We start from the raw sequence: 7,781 nt of genomic DNA on the forward strand, positions 1-7,781 counted from the left end.
TTAAACTGTGGCTCCTTGTTCTGGACTCCCCCAACATCGGGAACATGTTTCCTGCATCTAGTGTGTCCAAACCCTTAATAATCTTATATGTTTCAATAAAATATCCTCGCATCCTTCTAAATTCCAGCGAATACACGCCCAGATGTCCCATTCTTTCATCATATAAAGAATCCCGCCATCCTGGGAATTAACATGGTGAACCTACTCCCTACTCCCTCAACAGCAAGAATATCCTTCCTCAAATTAGGAGACCAAAACTGTAGATGGGTCATGATGAGCAAGTTGGGCCGAAGGGCCTGTTTCCACTGTATCAATCTAGACTCTGAGCCTTCCTATTTAATGCAAGGTACAGTAGTAGTTGAGTATCAATAGAATGAGTGTAGGTACCGGACTTGTCGAGATGAAATACATATTTATTTAAGGTGGAAGGAATGAGAGTTTGTTGTATTTTTTTATTTGCGAGATTAATTCTTGGTGGTTGAAACTTCTGAATAAATCCATCCCCTGACAAGGGCAGTAGCTGAGACTTTAACTGAGACTTTAGAGTGTGTAGACTGTAGAGATACAGCGCGGAAACAGGCCATTCGGCCCACCAAGTCCACGCTGACTGGAAGTCCCCGCACACTAACAATATCCTGCACACACTAGAGGCAAGTTACAATTAGACCAAGCCAATTAGCCTACAAACCTGTATGTCGCATGTGGCTGAAGCCCCCCCCCCCCCCCCCCCCCCCCCCCCACATTGGAGTGTGGGAGGAAACCGGAGCACCCGGGGGAAACCCACACAGTTCACGGGGAGAACGTACAAACTCCGCAAATTTAGCACCCGTAGTCAGGATCGAACCCGGGTCTCTGGCGCTTGTGAGGCAGCAACTCTACTGCTGCTGCGCCACCTTTAAACTAAACTAAACTAAACTAAACTAAACTAAACTAAACTAAACTAAACTAAACTAAACTAAACTAAACTAAATTAAACTAAACTAAACTAAACTAAACTAAACTAAACTAAACTAAATTAAACTAAACTAAACTAAACTAAACTAAACTAAACTAAACTAAATTAAACTAAACTAAACTAAACTAAACTAAACTAAACTAAACTAAATTAAACTAAACTAAACTAAACTAAACTAAACTAAACTAAACTAAACTAAACACATACAAGATAGAAGCAGGGATGAAGCAACCTGCCCGTCATGCCTGCTGCATCATTCAATAAGATCATAGCTGATGACTGAGCTCAGCGCTTCACGATACTTTTCAGCGCTGCAGGCTTCACGATACTTTTAACAGCCGAATGTCACGATCCTTTGCTTGGCAGTTCCTCGGCCCTGGCGACATGCTGACCACAAACAACAGCACCAAGGGAGGTGGGGTCCAGGCCATCAAACCCAGCTGGATTCCATTCAAAGTTTCAGGAATGAAATTCCTTTTAATCTTTCAAGCACAATGCACCACCCAGCTGGCTCCTTCACCCCTGCCAAGCGCGCCTTCCAAATGAAATGTTGTGTATTCCTTTCTCTTCCGCCAGCGGCAGGTCGTTGCCAGGCTGGGAAGATTTAACTCGTGAGTTCATAAGTTTCAGGAGCAGAGTTAGGCCAAATTGGCCCATCAAAGTCTGCTCCGCCGTTCAATCATGGCTGATGTATCTCTCTCTCTCAACCTCATTCTCCTGCCTGCTTCCCCCCCCCCCCCCCCCCCCCCCCCCCCCCCCCCCCCCCCCTTAGCCTCTGACACCCATACTAACCAAGAAACTGCCAAACTCAGCCTTAAAAATACCCATTGACTTGGCCTCCACAGCCATCTGTGGCAATGAATTCCACAGGTTCACCACCTTGGGTCCCACCCCGGCCACTCCCTCTTCTCCCCTCTCCCTTCGGGCAAAAAGTACAGAAGTGTGAAAACGCACACCTCCAGATTCAGGGACAGTTTCTTCCCAGCTGTTATCAGGCAACTGAACCATCCCACCACAACCAGAGAGCAGTGCTGAGCTACTATCTACCTCATTGGTGACCCTTGGACTATCCTTGATCGGACTTTGCTGGCTTTACCTTGCACTAAACGTTATTCCCTTATCATGTAACTGTAAATGGTTTGATTGTAATCATAGAAACAGAGAAACATAGAAACATAGAAAATAGGACCAGGATGAGGCCATTCGGCCCTTCGCGCCTGCACCACCATTCATTGTGATCATGGCTGATCGTCCCCAATCAGTACCCCGTCCCTGCCATCTCCCCCTTGATATCCCTCGATTCCATTAGCCCCTAGACACTCTAACACCCTTTTAAATTGATCAAGTGCATTGGTCTCTACTGCTTTCTGGGCCACTCTCTGGGTGAAAAAGTTTTTTCTCACCTCAGTCTTAAATGACCTCCCCTTTATTCTAAGACTGCAGCCCCTGGTTCTGGACTCGCCCAACATTGGGAACATTTTTCCTGCATCTAGCTTGTCCAGTCCTTTTAAAATTTTATACATTTCTATAAGATCTCCCTCTCATCCTTCTAAACTCCAGTGAATATATGGCCAGTCTTTCCAATCTTTCCTCATATGACAGTCCCGCCATCCCAGGGATCAATCTGCTGAACCTACGCTGCACTGCCTCAATCACAAGGATGTCCTTCCTCAAATTCGGAGACCAAAACTGTACACAATACTCCAGATGTGGTCTCACCAGGGCCCTGTATTTATTTGTCTTTCTGCTAGACTGGATAGCACGCAACAGAAGTTTAAAAAAAAATATTTGTATTAGAAGCAGTGTACAAAAGTATAAACAGCGGCAGATGACATAATACATTTATTGTACAGCTTCCATTTTAATTTTTTACAAAGATGAAATAGAGGAAGAGAGTGAGCAAGAAAGATAGAAAGTGAAAAAGAAAGTGAATATGTAAGAATCGAACCGCTAAACTACCAAATGAGTGAAATCAAAGAGTGAGCAACAGAGGTGTTTTTCACTGTACCTCAATACACGTGGCAATAAACTGAACTGAGAGCGAAACTGAGGAGGGACCCGGCAGCAAGTGCGGAGAGCGAGCGGGGGCATTGGAGAGCGTCAGAGAGCGATGGGGGCCGTCAAGAACGAAAGGGGGACCCGGCAGAGGTGGGTGAGGGGGGGCGGCAGACAAAAGACACGACAGTTCGGTGAACAAACCGTGGCGACACTTGTCTGTCGAGGCGAGGTCTGCTGTATGATTTTACCGGGTATTACGTGGAACAATGCGTTTCACTGTACCTCGTTACACGTGACAATAAACTAGCATTGTATTGATCGATCGAGAGCAAAGTCAGAATAAAAATCTTGACGATACTTAGTCTTTGCAGGCGCGAGCGCAACGTTGAAGAAACAGTTAGACAGGTACATGGATAGGACAGGTTTGGAGGGATATGGACCAAACGCGGGCAGGTGGGACTAGTGTAGGTGGGACATGTTGATCCGTGTGGGGCAACTTGGGGCAAAGGGCCTGGATAGAGTTTAGAGACACAGCGCGGAAACAGGCCCTTTGGCCGCACCGAGTCCGCACTGAGCACATTAACGCTACCCTGAACACACTAGGGACAGCTTTTCACATATTACACCAAGCCAATAAACCTACACACCTGTACGTCTTTGGAGTGTGGGAGGGAACCGATGGAACGCGGAGAAATATGCGGAGAATGTACAAACTCCGTAAAGACACGCCCGTAGTCATGACCGAACCCGGGTCTCTGGCGCCGTGAGGCAGCAGCTCTACCGCTGCGCAACCACGCCACGCTAACGGTGTGACTCTATGGCTCTGTGTTCCAATAGACAATAGATAATAGGTGCAGGAGTAGGCCATTCGGCCAATCGAGAGAGCACCGCCATTCAATGTGATCATGGCTGATCATCCACAATCAGTACCCCATTCCTGCCATCTCCCTGTATCCCCGGACTCCACTATTTTTAAGAGCCCTATCTAGCTCTCTCTTGAAAGCATCTAGAGAACCGGCCTCCACCGCCCTCTGAGGAAGAGAATTCCACAGACTCACCACTCTCTGTGAGAAAAAGTGTTTCCTTGTCTCCGTTCTAAATGGTTTACTCCTTATTCTTAAACTGTGGCCCCTGGTTCTGGACTCCCCCAACATCGGGAACATGTTTCCTGCCTCTAGCGTGTCCAAACCCTTAATAATCTTATATGTTTCAATGAGATATCCTCTCATCCTTCTAAACTCCAGAGTGTACAAGCCCAGCTGCTCCATTCTCTCAGCATATGACGGTCCCGCCATCCCGGGAATTAACCTTGTAAACCTACGCTGCACTCCCTCAATAGCAAGAATGTCCTTCCTCAAATTAGGGGACCAAAACTACACACAATACTCCAGGGTACACAAAAATTTTCCAGCATCTGCAGTTCCTTCTTGAACACAATACTCCAGGTGTGGTCTCACTAGGGCTCTGTACAACTGCAGAAGGACCCATTCTGTTGCTCTGCTCTTGGTGGTATAAAACAGCTTTCAATTTACTTTTAAAGTCTTTCATGAAGAGAACTTGGACCTGCTAAATGGGAAAATAAAATCACTATTTAACCATACTGACTAAAGTGCTTATACAGTAATTAATCTGGGAAATCAAATATCCATTCATGGTAGACTTCTAATTCCTATGCATCAGCTGTTTTCTTGAGAATGTCAATAAGTATAGCTTTGGTCCAATTGTGAGCATTCTATTGAATCTTGTGACTTTATTTGTAATGAGCCACAGTCGACAATACAGGTTCACTGGTGCAATGTGTAGGAAGGAACTGTAGATGCTGGTTTACTCTGAAGATAGACACAAAATGCTGGAGTAACTCAGCGGGACAGGCAGCGTCTCTGGAGAGAAGGTTTGCGTAACGTTTCGGGTTAAGACACATCTTCAGACTGAGTCTTTACCGAAGACAATTCATGTACAAACCTGCACGCTTTTGGAGTGTGGGAGGAAACCGGAGCACCCAGAGAAAACCCACGCAGGTCACGGGGAGAATGTACAAACTCCGTACAGACTGCACCCGTGGTCAGGACCGAACCCGGGTCTCTGGCGCTGTAAGGCGGCAATTCTACTGCCGTGCCATCGTGCCACGTCGGATAGAACCAGTGTATGTTGGTCGGCACGGACTCGGTGGGTTGAAGGGTCTGGTTGAAGAAAGGTCTCGACCCGAAACGTCACCCATTCCTTCTCTCCAGAGATGCTGCCTGTCCCACTGAGTTACTCTAAACTAAACTAAACTAAACAATATGGGTTGAAGGGCTTGTTCCTGTGCTGTACTGCTCTATGGAGGAAGGAACAGCAGATGCTGGTTTACACTGAAGGTAGGCACATAAATCTGGAGTAACACAGCGGAGCAGGCAGCATCTCTGGAGAACATTAATGAATAAGGGGTAAGCCATTTAAAGCGGAGATGAAGAAAAACTTTATCACCCAGAGAGTTGTGAATCAGTGGAATCCTCTGCCTCAGAAGGCAATGGAGGCCAATTCTCTGGATGCTTTCAAGAGGGAGTTAGATAGAGCTCTTAAAGATAGCGGAGTCAAGGGATACAGAGAGAAGGCAGGAACAGGATGATCAGTCATAGAAACATAGAAACATAGAAACTAGGTGCAGGAGGAGGCCATTCGGCCCTTCGAGCCAGCACCGCCATTCATTGTGATCATGGCTGATGGCTCACCGGGAACAGTCATGTTCACATTGAATGGCGGTTCTGGCTCGAAGGCCCAAGTAGCCTACTCCTGCACCTATTGTCTATTGTGTAAAAGGGATAGGCGACGTTTCGGGTCGAGACCCTTCTTCAGACTCAGAGCTTCAGAGATGCTGCCTGGCCCGCTGAGTTACTCCAGCATTTTGTGTCTATCATCAGTACTGTTCTATGTTCTATGATCTTGCCTGGTGTCAAATCAGAGGACTACACAAACTCAGGGAACAGCTGGATTCGAAAACGTTCTTTGATGTCCATTCACCCTTACATCTCTCCTTTCAATCTGTCGCTAACAGCAGGCTCCGTCATTTTCATCTGTAACCAGTTTTAAGCTTTTCCTTAGCACCTTTAGCACCTTTTCCCTCTGTTTGCAGATTTAAACGTTAATATGCTAAAAACGTGACATTTCATACGGGTGATGTTTCTTTTTTGCGCAGTTGTGGCCCAGGGAATTCCTCCCATCTGGTCGACATCATCTGCTGTTGCAACATGCACTCCACCATCGTGTTCATAGAGTCATCGAAGGACGTACCTTGATCAAGGAGATGAGGAGGAATTTATTTGTTTAAGAAGGAACTGCAGATGCTGGAAAATCGAAGGTGGACAAAAACGCTGGAGAAACTCAGCGGGTGCAGCAGCATCTATGGAGCGAAGGAAATAGGCAACGTTTCGGGACGAAACCCGGAAGGGTTTCGGCCCGAAACGTTACCTATTTCCTATAGTGGAGATTGTTCAACTCTTTGCATGGAGCGAAGAAAACATAGAAACATAGAAATTAGGTGCAGGAGTAGGCCATTCGGCCCTTCGAGCCTGCACCGCCATTCAATATGATCATGGCTGATCATCCAACTCAGTATCACGTACCTGCCTTCTCTCCATACCCCCTGATCCCCTTAGCCACAAGGGCCACATCTAACTCCCTCTTAAATATAGCCAATGAACTGGCCTCAACTACCCTCTGCGGCAGAGAGTTCCACAGATTCACCACTCTCTGTGTGAAAAAAGTTCTTCTCATCTCGGTTTTAAAGGATTTCCCCCTTATCCTTAAGCTGTGACCCGTTGTCCTGGACTTCCCCAACATCGGGAGCAATCTTCCTGCATCTAGCCTGTCCAACCCCTTAAGAATTTTGTAAGTTTCTATAAGATCCCCTCTCCTAAATTCTAGAGAGTATAAACCAAGTCTATCCAGTCTTTCTTCATAAGACAGTCCTGACATCCGAGGAATCAGTCTGGTGAACCATCTCTGCACTCCCTGTATGGCAATAATGTCCTTCCTCAGGTTTGGAGACCAAAACCGTACGCAATACTCCAGGTGTGGTCTCACCAAGACCCTGTACAACTGCAGTAGAACCTCCCTGCTCCTATACTCAAATCCTTTTGCAATGAAAGCTAACATACCATTCGCTTTCTTTACTGCCTGCTGCACCTGCATGCCTACCTTCAATGACTGGTGTACCATGACACCCAGGTCTCGCTGCATCTCCCCCTTTCCCAATCGGCCACCATTTAGATAAAAGTCTGCTTTCCCGTTTTTGCCACCAAAATGGATAACCTCACATTTATCCACATTATAATGCAGATTAAACTTTTCCTACCAGATGTCGGACGTGCATTCATTCTGCTAGTCACAGCACGGTCCCAGGGAAGACATTACGTGGTGCCAGAAGTGGGTTCGATTGTAATCATGTATTGTCTTTCCATTAGGTCATAAGGAATTGGAGTAGCATTAGACCCATCAAGTCTACTCCGCCATTCAATCATGGCTCATCTATCTCTCCCTCCAAAACCCCTTTCTTCTGCCTTCTCCCCGTAACCTCTGACACCCGTCCTAATCAAGAATCTATCTATCTCTGCCTTAAAATTATCTACTAACTTCTGTGGCAAAGAGTTCCTTACAGCGCCAGTTTCGATACTGACTATGGTCGCCTGTCTGTACGGAGTTTCTACGTTCTCCCCGTGACCTGCATGGGTTTTCAATGATTCACAAGTGATAGGAGTAGAATTAGGCCATTCGGCCCACCAAGTCTACTCCACCAATCAATCATGACTGATCTATCTCTCCCCCCTAACCCCATTCTCCTGCCTTCTCC

This window comes from Leucoraja erinacea, unplaced genomic scaffold (assembly GCF_028641065.1).
Source record: "Leucoraja erinacea ecotype New England unplaced genomic scaffold, Leri_hhj_1 Leri_123S, whole genome shotgun sequence".
Lineage (NCBI taxonomy): Eukaryota > Metazoa > Chordata > Chondrichthyes > Rajiformes > Rajidae > Leucoraja > Leucoraja erinaceus.